Below are 13,782 nucleotides of genomic sequence, written 5' to 3' on the forward strand. Positions count from 1 at the left end.
AGGCCACACACACTACTGAGCCTCATTTTGACTCGTTTTAAGGACATTACATCAAAGTTGGATCAGCCTGTAGTGTGGTTTCCACTTTCATTTTGAGTGTGACTCCAAATCCAGACCTCCATGGGTTGATAAATTGGATTTCCATTGATTATTTTTGTGTGATTTTGTTGTTAGCACATTCAACTATGTAATAAAAAGGATTTAATAAGATTATTTCATTCATTCAGATCTAGGATGTGTTATTTTAGTGTTCCCTTTATTTTTTGGGGCAGTATATATGTCCTCATACATGAATTTTAAGCATCGGACCTCTCTTAAACTGTTGTCCTCACAAGAGCACCAAAGGGGGGAATAAATGCCTCCTGCTGGTCTGTTGACATCACTTCAAGCAGATCAGAACATTTCTTTGTTTATGGGGTTGTCTCAATCAGATTACACTCTTACTGAAATATGACAGGCGAAATTCTCAAAGAATAGCGAGTATTGTAGCTAAGCGCTGAATTGCATTGTTCTGTTCATTTAAATTAATAAACAAATAATTACATGAACAAATACTGTGAAATCGTGAAATATTCATACAAATTATATATTTTTTATACCTTAATTTAACTAGGAAAGTCAGTTAAGAACAAATTCTTATTTTCAATGACAGCCTAGGAACAGTGGGTTAACTGCCTTGTTCAGGGGCAGAACGACAGATTTTTACCTTGTCAGCTCGGGGATTCGAACCTTTCGGTTATGTTCAAAACCATATGAGAATTCATGACAATTGAGCTAGCCATCTTAAATGGCGACGTGTTATGTTCTACCTATAGATGGCAAAATGCTGTCGTGAAAGTGAAAGCGATGTATGGTTTATTCAACGATGTCATCATCCCCCGCGACAGAGGCTGTCCCACTTCCATGGCTAGAATGTTTCCTAATTGTCAAACTGTTATAAAATGGTTTGCATTTTAGCTAACCCTAACCCTTTTCCTAAACTTAACCTAATTCTCCTAACTTGCTACGTTAATAATAACATTGTATCTAGCTGTTAATAAGAAATCAGGTCCACAAGAACTCGTTTGAATTACCTTTTCATATGCCAATGTCAATTTGTTTTACAATGAAATAATTAAATGCCATGTAGGCTACAAGTAATACATTTCGACAACTGCAATGGAGCAGCTGTGTCGAGTCCTATTATCATCATATGTTTCTTTCTGTAACAGACTAGCCATACAATTAGTTACACTTTCCATCGCTTGGGAGAGGTGATATAAAAAGTATGCCATTAAATGCTTATACTGTAGGCTATCATGCCTACTTAATAAAGGTCAAATTGAACTACAAAAGAATACATAGGCTACTGTATTAAAAAAACATTGCGTGAAGAACACTGTGTACCTGCCATTATATGGGGAGTTTCTCCCATTCTTCTCTGCCGAACCTCTCAAGCTCTGTCAGGTCTCTCTAGAGATGTTCGATCGTGTTGAAGTCCGAGCTCTGGCTGGGCCACTCAAGAACATTCAGAGAATTGTCCCGAAGCCACTCACTCCTGCGTTGCCTTGCTTTTTGCTGCGTATGGAACATTTCTGGGATCTTTTATTTCAGTTTATGAAACATGGGACCAACACTTCACATGGTACTTTTATATTTTCGTTCAGTATATATTAATTTGGGGACAGGTGGAAACACACATGAAACGTTAATAAACGTTTAGCTAGCTTGATGTTGCTAGCTAATTTGTCCAGGGAGATAGAGCCCCAGAGTGCAGGTGTCATAATACCCAGAAAACCTAGCGGTCAAACAGGGAAATGGTTCCAATCGTTTTTCCACCATTCAGTTTTCCCATAGGGGATTATAGAAACGCTTAAATAAGGTCTGTGTTTCGTGTAGGCTTACCCTGGCGTGCCGTTTTGATAACCATATAAATCTTTATCAGACAAGGGAACTTCTTGGTGGATGCGGCCCTGTTCCACGTCTTTATAATAATGTATTAATTTATGCAAATACACCTATTGTATATTTGTCAATTAAGCACACACCATTTTCTTTATTTTATCACAAAACATTTAAAAAAATACCTGATATACTAAGAAAATGTATATATGAGTGCAAGAATCAAGTGCAAGAGAAAAATGTGAAATTATTTGTCTGTGTGCTATAATTCAGTCAACATCTGATGGGTAACAAAGCATCTAATAGTTTAGAGTATCTTCATCCATTGTACCGCAGTTACATTTATTAGAATAGTTTTTACAAACTTCTAACAATTTCGATGACTGGTCTGAGATGGCGCACAATGAGCTCCTGGAGTGGCACCATCAATTCCCACATGACACGCTGAAATAGCTGCCATATACACCTTCAGGGTGGAGAATGAACGGCCCTGCTCGAAAAAATGTCCACCAGAGAGGAACAATTACTTTATTTTGGCACCAAAGTTCAAAGCCCGCCACGAAATCCATACAATCCTCTCGTGGAGCGTGCCATTGCGGACTGTACAGTAGCAATACATCCTTGCCATCAGTTTGGACCTTTCAGGGGCCAAGCTCACATATTCCAAATCTCTGCAAATGACCAACGCAAATGATCTACGTAAAATGATCTACGCGAACCACTTTTATTGTAAATAGAATGGTAGTTTGGGCCAATGGGGAGCCACAAGGATCAATGACCAGTCCTCCAGACGCACTATCTTCAGTGTGGGCTGAATCACGTCCATAGGGTGGAAACACGAAAAGGAGAGTCCGAGGACACTGGTGCTCGCTTTTACAGTGCACACCTATGCAAAGTTGTCACATTCTGCTGCTTTAAAATTAATTCTTATTTACAATAAAAGTGACTCCAAAATGACACAATACATTACTTACCATTCATATATATTGTGCACAAAATAATCTGAAACACAACCAAAATGAACAGCAAACGCATCCAACAAAGTTGTAGTCACAAGCTTCATGTAGTCGTTGCGTGCTAGACTGCGTTGGAATATGGGACCAAATCATTTTTACTACTTTAATACACATAAGTGAATTTATCCTAATACTTTTTTTTTTTGGGGGGGGGGGGTGTATAACAAGTGCTGTAATTTCTAAACAATTTAACCGATATGCATGGTAATTTATGTTTGTGGACCCCAACTGCCTATTTAAAGATACAGATCAACCTTGTATGGGTTCTATTACACACTCAACATTACTTTATTTCGTTTTAGAAACTGGTTTGGGGGGGGGTCTGAAATATTTTGGTAGACCCCCTCCTATATGCTCCCAGTTTTCAGAATAAGACACTGGTAGCCTATACAATATTTCGGGTACTTTGGAAATTGGGCCTACAGGTATGTGTGCGTAAAATACAGGTCTATCACGTATATCATATGTCAAAGTTTTGCATATTCGTGTGTTTTTATTGGACTTATAAATAAATATTTGATTTATTTATCCAGATGTGTGATATCCAGATATCTATTATCTTTCCACTGTAGGGACTGAAGAGTAACAGCTTGGTTTTAAGAGCGATTGCTATTCTCCATTGAAATAACATTCGGAATTATAATTATGTTGCATGATATCCAGTATATATATGTGTACTTGATATTATGAATAACTATACAACTCAACAATGTTTTACAGGGATATGATAATGTCTTAAAGTGCAGGGAAATATGGCTGGAGTTCAGGAATTCAGAGTATTGTAAAGGAGTTTGTTTTTCATCGAAGACGATGTTGATACAGTATGCAATTGCCAGGAGGAAAAACATTTTTAAATTATATAGGATAACATTTCAAGGAAAAACTCGTTGGTTGCATCACACCACACAATTTTACAAAATTGCTAGCACAACTTAGCCCAACATAAAGCGTGTTTGTCTTTTTATTTAAATATTATAACTTACATGGCAATTATTTGCAACACGGATAAATAACATAAATATATAACGCTTACAGTGGCATAATTAATAAATTAAACAAAATAATTGTTTTACGCAGAATTGAACTACAAGTAATGCTACTCTCACACGTCTTTTCTTGAATTTTTTTATTTCTTGTAAAAATCTCTCATGATCCTCCCCATTTCAGCTCTCACGACCTCCCACGAGCAGGAGCTGAAACGCTGAAAGAAAAAACGTGAAACAAATATCTTTTAGGTGAAAATAATACATCATACATCATAGGTATAGGCTAGGCCTACTCCACTCCTCTCAATAGTTTACATTTGAAACACAATATTGACAAAAAAAATGCAACCCATGAGATGTTTTACCTCATGTAAAAGAAAGTCGCCCAGCTGTTTGAAGTAGTTCTTAACCATATTTTCAATTGGAAGGTTTAGACGCACACTCATGTCTCTGACCTGAAATAATAACGAACAAACAACATTAATATAAATATCCATGCGATTACATGAATAATAATAATAATAACAATAATAATATTTGTGTAAAAAGCTAGAGTAAACAAATTAAACATTCGGAACGTACACATTTTGAATAGGTCATGTTTTGTCGAGCAAGAAGGTCTTGGAGCTCCCTGAGTTTGATGGTATCCCATTTCACAGGTGTTGGGTTTTGTTTGAAGAGCTCGCTGGCTAGTTGAAACGCAAGTTTCAGTGTCCAAAGCTTTTCCCCCTCCTGTAATCAGAAAAACACCACTTGTAACCATGCAATTGAACTAGACAAACACTAAAATTGTAGACACTCATGATCTCCTGAGCATCACCTCTATTGAAAGCGTTGGACGTTGGACCATTATCCTTTCTGCCTCTTGGATACAGCCGCTTGGCAACTTCTCCTACACCGCACCCAAAATAAACCATATCTCAATAAAAACAACTGAATATATGAATGAAGCTCCAATAATCTACTTTGCAACTAGAATAAATAACTTGTGATAACACAATATATATGCTACAGCCTATATTCAGAGGCATATTTCCATATACGTCTCCGCCATACACGTCTCTGCCTATATGCTTAATTTGTAATAGGTTAAAGACATTTACCTACCATGGTAAGATGATTGAGGGACTGGCGAGTTCGAGAAAGATAATATATTTGCTCGTTTCTGTCACTGCATTTGGCATACACAACCGGGTTAAGAACAATTATACACAGAAGATGTACCACAAAGGACACGTTAAGAGTAGCCATGTGTCCAGTCAGTTGATAAATCCCTGAACACTACTTCTAAATGTTGGGCTACCTTGCTTTATAGTCTCCCTCATTGAAATACAATGGATGAGGTAATATGTAATTCCCTACGGGGGAAAAAAAGAAGGACATTTCAAGCGAGGAAAATGAAAGAGAATTGTACATTCCATTTATTCACCTTGCAGAGCTGTTGACGAAATGTTGCGTTCTGGTCTTCAGTGTGCAGGTGTGCGCAAGAATGCTGCTCAAATCATATGCTATGGAAATACTTATTTGAACCAATACATCATCAAAACAGAGAATAATATAATGGCAGGCACACATTGCTTTTCACTGCAATTTATTTTTAATACAGTAGCCTATGTATGTTTTGTTATTACATTTTATCTTTATTAAGTAGGCATGATAGCCTACAGTATAAGCATTTAAAGGCATACTTTTTATATCCTCTCTCCCAAGGGATGGAAAGTGTAACTAATCGTCTAGCTACTCTGTTACAGAAAAACATGATGATAATAGTTGTAATTAAAACGATTTCTTTTGGACCTAATTTCTTATTTACAGCTAGATAAAATGTAATGATTAACGAAGCATGTTGGGAGAATTAGGTTAAGTTTAGGGAAAGGGTTTAGGCTTAGCAAAAATGCAAATAAATGAATAATTTCTTTGACAATTAGGAACCCTTCTAGCCATGAACGTGGGACAGCCTCTGTCGCGGGGATGATGCCATCGGTGAATACAAACCACAAATCGCTTTCGCTTTCGAAAACCACAGTTTTTACATACCATTGCATTTCGTCATCTATCCCAGTAGGTAGAACGTTACACGTCACGTTTTGAGATGGTTCGCTCAGTTGTTGTGAATTCTCTTTTGTAGCCATGTTCTCATATGGTTTTGAACATTACTTTTATATATTTTTATGAATATATCACATGATTTCACATGATTGATTTGTTTATGTATTTATTCGTTTATTTCTTTCAATGAACTGTACAATGCAATTCAGCGCTTAGCTGCCAATGTTCTACACCATGACAATAAACTAACTAAACCTTAATATAAATACGATTCATACCAACTGGATCTTTTATTGGCTATAGTCCATAAAAATAAAACTGTCTAAAACTGCTACAATACTCGCTATTTTCTAAGAACTCTGCCTGTCATATTTCAGTAAGTGTGTAATCTGATTGAGACAACCCCATAAACAAAGACATTTTCTGATCTGCTTGAAGTGATGTCAACAGGCCAGCAGGGGGTGCTCTTGTGTTTTAGAGAGGATGAATGAGGACATATACTATAGTAGTTAGTGCTAGAAAAGACAAGATATGGATGCTTAGACTTCTTCAATTGCTGTATTAATCGATTGAATGCCATTCTCAACTGTATGCTATAAAATATAATTTGAATACATTGGGAGATTAAATTGTAATTGTCACATACAGAGTTTACAGAATGTATAAAAAGTGGAGTGAAAAGCTTACATAGTAAGCTAGCTCACTCTACCACATTATTACATGCTTATTGCCTGTATAAGCAATATGTAATAATGAACTCATCTGTTGGCTACGTCAACTCTCCACATTCACCTGGTTGAAAGTACAATACTGTCTTATTTTGGTCAAATATGGCAGATACACACCTGGTTTTAGTTCTGTTTGCTTTCAGGGCAGTACACGTACTGTAACCCAATACAATGTCATTGTGCAGGCCATTCTGAAACCCCTTCCCCCATCCACTTTTCTGTGGACTCATTGTAATGAAGGATTTACTCTTTTGCCCTGACATTGGCAGGATGTTTTTACAAAATGAAGTGCTTCCTCCATATTGCCTTTTAAAAGGAAACTGACTCATGTCGCAATGTCCTACATCTATGGCATACAAATCATTCAAACAACTTATTTTTTATGAATGTGATTAATAAAGCTCATCCTTTCCTCTTCAACAATGAAAAATAAAAATATATACAGTTGTCGTGTCCTTGGCATCATTAAAAGTGAAGACTGTTATTTTATCAAATCAATTCTCTGTAATTATTATTACGTGATTAAACTAATCATGTAAATGTAATTAACTAGGAAGTTGGGGCACCACGGAAATTCTTCAGATTACAAAGTTAAAATTTTCCGAACATATCTCTTCGGGTATTTTAGTATCTGATCAATTAGTCTTCTATTAATGAATTATTCTTTACCTCACGTCAGTCTCATTCCAAATGTCGTAAATTGTTGGTTATCTGCACGAACCCAGCCTTTACTATAAATCATCCATACACCAATTGGCTTAATCATCAACTGTTTGTTTATTTCTGTGATTATTTACTAAGTCACTAAATAATCACAGAAATAAACAAACGAACAGTCAATATGTTACTAACAAGGATAGGGAAGATTCCCTAGTTGGCTAAGCCGATATGACGGCTTGTTGGACAAAGGGAAGGGGGTGTGGACTGAGCAAGAGCGGGTAAGACAAAAGGGATCACTACACACAGTTGATAATTATATTAATTGAAATGCTAATCCTTTGTACATGAACGCTCACTCATTCGTGAATAATTGCAATCAATATATATTTACGCCCATGTGTCGTTGTGATTTCTGTTGGAATCATCAGTCGTCTGCTGGAGAGTCAGTTCATCGGAGTCTCTCTCTCTCTCTCTTTCTGTTTCCCTGAAGATCAAAATCTTTCGTGGTTAGAATGGAATTTGTGGGTGATTATTTTTTGAGTAGTGTTTGTTTCTCCTCTGCGTCAGGTTTGTTGTTTTGTCTATTCAGTTATTTGATGTATTGCATAGTTTCACAGAGTAAATAAAATGTGGAACTACACACACGCTGCACGTTGGTCCTCTCCTTTTGACAGCCATGACAGAATCACCCACCAACACAGGACCAAGCAGTGTACCCAGGAGGTAATGGCATCCTGGTCTTATGAGGAGATCAGGAGGAGTATATCCGGGGCTTGGTATAAAATAGTGGCAGGAGAAAAGAGCCTGCCAGGGAAGCAGGCGGAAGCAGCGAAGGAGGGACAGCTACAAAGTCGGGAAGGAAGGCTACAGAAACCCCAAGAAAATCTTTGGGGGGGGCACATGGAGCAGTCGGCGGAGCCGAGGAGTGAACCAGAGCCAATCCGGGAGAAGAGGGAGAATTTGGAGAAGAGAGAAATGGGAGAGTTGTTGAGTTGGTGGAAGATGCATGAGTTTTTCCCAAAGGAACGTGTTGTCAGTTTGGTGCCACCTGAGTCAGCTCCCCGTACTTGTCCTGAGAAGTGTGTGGAAGTTCCGGAACAATTGATACCGGCTATACACACCAGGTCTCCAGTACGTCTCAACAGCCCGGTACGTCCTGTGCCTGCTCCTCGCATTCGCCCTGAAATGCGTGTCACCAGTCTGGTACCACCTGTCCCGGCTCCACGCATCAGGCCTCCAGTGCGCATTCCCAGTCCAGAGCTTCCTGAGACGGTCCCCAGTCCGGAACCTCCTGAGACGGCCCCCAGTCCGGAAACTCCTGAGGCGGCCCGCAGCCCGGAACCTCCTGAGGCGGCCCGCAGCCCGGAACCTCCTGAGGCGGCCCGCAGCCTGGAACCTCCAGCGGCGGCCCGCAGCGTGGAACCTCCAGCGGCGGCCCGCAGCCCAGGAACCTCCAGCGGCAGTCTGCAGTACAGAGCCTCCGGCGATGATCCGCAGTCCGGTGGCACAGAAGCAGAGGGATCAGCGGGGGTTACGCCCCGAACCAGAGCCGCCTCCTCTACTAAAGGATTTGCTGGATGATAAGGTTCTGGGTACTGCACCAGAGTCGCCATAGACACTGGTTACCCTCCCTACACTCTCTTTAGTTTTTTAGTTTTGTTATTTAGTTGCATTCGGTGTCTGCACCTTTGGGGGGGGGGGGGGGGGGGGGGGGTACTGTCACTTCCTGACCATGGTAAGCTGTTATTTTCTATGGTAGAGTAGGTCAGGGCGTGACAGGGGGGTTATTCTATGTGTTCTATTTCTACGTTTTTAGGTTCTAGTTTTTGTATTTCTATGTTGGTTTGTTTGGGATGATCTCCAATTAGAGGCAGCTGGTCCTGTGGGTTTGCTCAGGCTGAAGAGGATTTTCATAGGAGGGGCTTTTATTCGCAACAGTAGAAAAGGAGGTTCTATGATGCCTGATCATGTCTGTGCTCACGGGGGGTGGGCCAATGACTTGGTTAAACTTTAAAGTGAATACAATTCTCTCACATTAAAGGTTTACCATCATATTACATCATTTCACAAATAGTTTCATCTTTACTCATTCATTTTATACAAGAATTACATGCAAACCTCAAAACTGAGGCACCTGTATAAACAGAGTTGCCTTCCCTGTAGCTCAGTTGGTAGAGCATGGTGTTTGCAACACCAGGGTTGTGGGTTCGATTCCCACGGGGGGCCAGCACAGGGAAAAAAAAATGTATGAAACTGTATGAAATGTATGCATTCACTACTGTAAGTCGCTCTGGATAAGAGCGTCTGCTAAATGACTAAATGTAAAATGTAAATGTAATGTGGCTGTATTGTTTTTCATTGAGGTCACAAACATGAAACGAAATGTACCGGGTCGTAGCTGGCGCTCCACCGACCGTTTACACATTCTCCAAAATATGGATATTGTTCAGTTCTGAAATTCTGGAATGTAGTAGAATTTGTGTAGGAGATTGTGAGAGAGGGGGAAGCCACGATTTATACCCAGAAAGGGCCACGTCATGACACAGTACCTAACCATATGGATTTGGTCGTCTTGGGTCGACGGGATGAAACGTGGGTCCTCCAGAGCTGTCTGTCCTCCAATATATTAATTACACTATAACGGTGACAAACGGTGCCCACAAACTGTTAGGGCCTACATAAAGCTGTTCAGCACAATGGAGTGAATCCTTACCACCGCTACACCTGGCTATCAGAGGAGCGTTGTTCGGCACCGAAACAGTGAATTCAGCTTAATTTACTGCCTTTTAAAAGAACATACTGTAGCTGATAAGGCTGACTTGCTTAAACAAATATGGGTTCAACTGACAATTGAGATATACAAATATGGCATAAGGGAATGATGATTCAGCATGTAAATCTTAATGGGGCAAAACAAAAAAGTTGGATGCATGCCAACAAAGCCACTACACAACACAACACTAAACAATACATTAATTGCACTATAACGGTGACAAACGGTGCCCACAAACTGTTAGGGCCTACATAAAACTGTCCCAACAGCAGTCCCAACATCTCACCACTGATACACTATCAGCGGAGCATTGTCTGGCAGCGGAAATGTTAATTCAACCTCATTTACTGCCTTTTTAAAAAACATAGCTGATATGGCTGACTTGCTTAAACAAATGTGGTTTCTAATGACAATTGAGATGTACAAACCATGGCATAAGGGGACGACAAGCGGATAAGAGGCAATCCGTCATTTCAATTAAGACATTATTGAGCAAGCTAGGACAGACTTAGTCAATATAACTATTTGTTTAGCACTTTTGAAATGTACAGCGACAGAATTCATAACATGGGCCGTTCTTACAGTGTTCTCCCTGTACACCAAGTCATAACCGTAGGATAAATAAAGGGGTCATGTAAGCAGACAATGAAAGCTCTTACAATATTCAATGATTACATTTCTCTAAAAAAGGTTATAGGCTACAAGTGCACCAAGAAGTCACAACAATAGGAGAAATTAAGAAGGGTAAATAGACCAAATTATTAGGGTGAGGAACATAGGCTTCTAACAGCTTCCTACACAACACACACTTAGTTTTACTTTCTTAGCTACAGTAGGGTAGCCTAGTGGTTAGAGTGTTGGGCTAGTAACCGAAAGGTTGCAAGCTCAAATCACCGAGCTGACAAGGTACAAATCTGTTGTTCTGCCCCTGAACAGGCAGTTAACCCAATGCTCCTAGGCCATCATTGAAAATAAGAATTCGTTCTTAACTGACTTGCCTAGTTAAATAAAGACAATAAAATAAATACATATCTCCCAGTAGCATACATTTTACATTTACATTTAAGTCATTTAGCAGACACTCTTATCCAGAGCGACTTACAAATTGGTGCATTCACCTTATGATATCCAGTGGAACAACCACTTTACAATAGTGCATCTAAATCTTTTAAGGGGGGGACTCACCTTTTTTTATTTTATTTTATTTTATTTTATTTTTTTTTGGACTCACCTTGTTGTGCTGTGCTCACTTGAACAGGAAGGTGGCGCAGAGGTCCTTCGTGGGCAAATTTTGTCATCAAAAAAATGTAACTGTCTAGTTTGAGTGTTTGTTGCAGCTCGTTCCAGTTGCTAGCTGCAGCAAATCTGATGGCCCGAATGGTAAAGAACATGTAGCCGCTCGAGAGCACCCTTATCTGCCGATCTATATAATTATGTCTCCGTAATCTAGCATGGGTAGGATGGTCATCTGAATCAGGGTTAGTTTGGCAGCTGGGGTGAATGAGGGGTGATTACGATAGAGGAAACCAAGTCTAGATTTAACTTAACACACGCTGCCTGCTAATTATCAATAGGCTAAGTCTAGATAAATGGAACACTAGTGACTTTAATAATGCCACTTTTATGATGTTTACATATCTTGCATTACTCATCTCATATAGTGTATTCTATACTATCTATTGCATCTTAGCCTATGCCGCTCTGTCATTTCCCATCCATGTGTTGTATTTATATATTCTTATTCCATTCCTTTACTTAGATTTGTGTGTATTAGGTATCTGTTGTAGAATTGTTAGATATTACTTGTTAGATATTGCTGTGCTGTCGGAACAAGAAGCACAAGCATTTCGCTACACTCGCAATAACATCTGCAGACCATGTATGTGTAACCAATACAACTTGATTTTATTTTATTTTATTTGACCTCAGACCCTAAGCACACAGCCAAGACAAGACAGGAATGGCTTCGGGACAAATCTCTGAATGTCCTTGAGTGGCCCAGCCAGAGCCCGGACTTGAACTCGATTGAACGTCTCTGGAGAGACCTGAAAATAGCTGTGCAGTGACACTCCCCATCCAACCTGACAGTACTTGAGAGGATCTGCAGAGAAGAATAGGTGTGCCAAGCTTGTAGCGTCATACCCAAGACGACTCAAGGCTGTAATCGCTGCCAAAGGTGCTTCAACAAAGTTCTGAGTAAACGGTCTGAATACCCATGTAAATGTGATATTTCAGTTTTGTAAAATAAAAAAAATCTCATTATGGTGTATTGTGTGTAGATTGATGAGGGGAAAAAACGTAACGTAACACAATGTCGACAAAGTCAAGGAGTCTGAATACATTCCAAATGCACTGTATGTGTGTGAGTGTGCATTTGTACATACATTTGATTATTGAGAAGTTATTGATCTGAAGGATAGTTGGCCTATTTTAAGTCACTGCATCATTAAGCGCATTAGAGAAATGTAGAGGCTAATGTGCCATTTTTCTGTAGGTTGGATGTCCTTTCAGAAGCAACAGTTTTCAGGCCTTTCATCTTAAAAGGTGTAGGGGGCAGTATTTTCACGGCCGGATGAAAAACTTACCCAAATTAAACTGGTTACTACTCTGGCCCAGAAACTAGAATATGCATATTATTAGTAGATTTGGATAGAAAACACTCTGAAGTTTCTAAAACTGTTTGAATGATGTCTGTGAGTATAACAGAACTCATATGGCAGGCAAAAACCTGAGAAAAATCCAACCAGGAAGTGGAAGATCTGAGAATTGTAGTTCTTCTTTTGAATCCCTATCGAACGAAACTACAGTGTCTGTGGGGTCACGTTGCACTTCCTAAGGCTTCCACTGGCTGTCAAAAGCCTTCAGAAAGTTTTTTCATCATTCTCCTGTAACCGGGCAGAGAATAAGAGCTCAGTCAATGAGTGGACTGCCTGAGGACCAAGGACATTTTAGTCATTTAGCAGACGCTCTTATCCAGAGCAACGTACAGTAGTGAATGCATACATTTCATTATTTGATTTTTTTTCCGTACTGGTGATGCGCGAGCCTGACAGCGCGCCCCTCCTTCTTTTTCTTCTGGAATGAATACGCTATTGTCCGGTTGGAATATTATCGCATTTTTCCATTAAAAATACCATAAAGATTGATTGTAAACAACGTTTGACATGCTTCTTCGAACGGTAATGGAACATTTTGACTTTTTGTGTCTCGAATTATGCTCACACATTATTCTTTTGGATAGTGACCTGAACGCACGAACAAAACGGAGGTATTTGGACATAAATATGGATTATTTCGAACAAAAACAACATTTCTTGTGGAAGTAGCAGTCCTGGGAGTGCATTCTGATGAAGATCAGCAAAGGTAAGAGAATATTTATAATACTAATTCTATGTTTAGGTGACCCCAGAACTTGGCGGGTGTCTGTATAGCTTGCTTTGATGGCGAGCTATGTACTCAGAATATTGAAAAATGTGCTTTCGCCGAAAAGCTATTTTAAAATCTGACACAGCGGTTGCATCAAGGAGTTCTGTATCTATAATTCTTAAAATAATTGTTTTGTATTTTGTCAACATTTATGATGAGTATTTTTGTAAATTGATGTGCTCATTCACCGGAAGTTTTTGGTGGGAATACATTTTCTGAACATCAAGCGCCAATGTAAAATGCTGTTTTTGGATATAAATATG

The sequence above is a fragment of the Salmo trutta genome, chromosome 1 (genome assembly GCF_901001165.1).
Source record: "Salmo trutta chromosome 1, fSalTru1.1, whole genome shotgun sequence".
In the NCBI taxonomy this organism is placed as follows: domain Eukaryota; kingdom Metazoa; phylum Chordata; class Actinopteri; order Salmoniformes; family Salmonidae; genus Salmo; species Salmo trutta.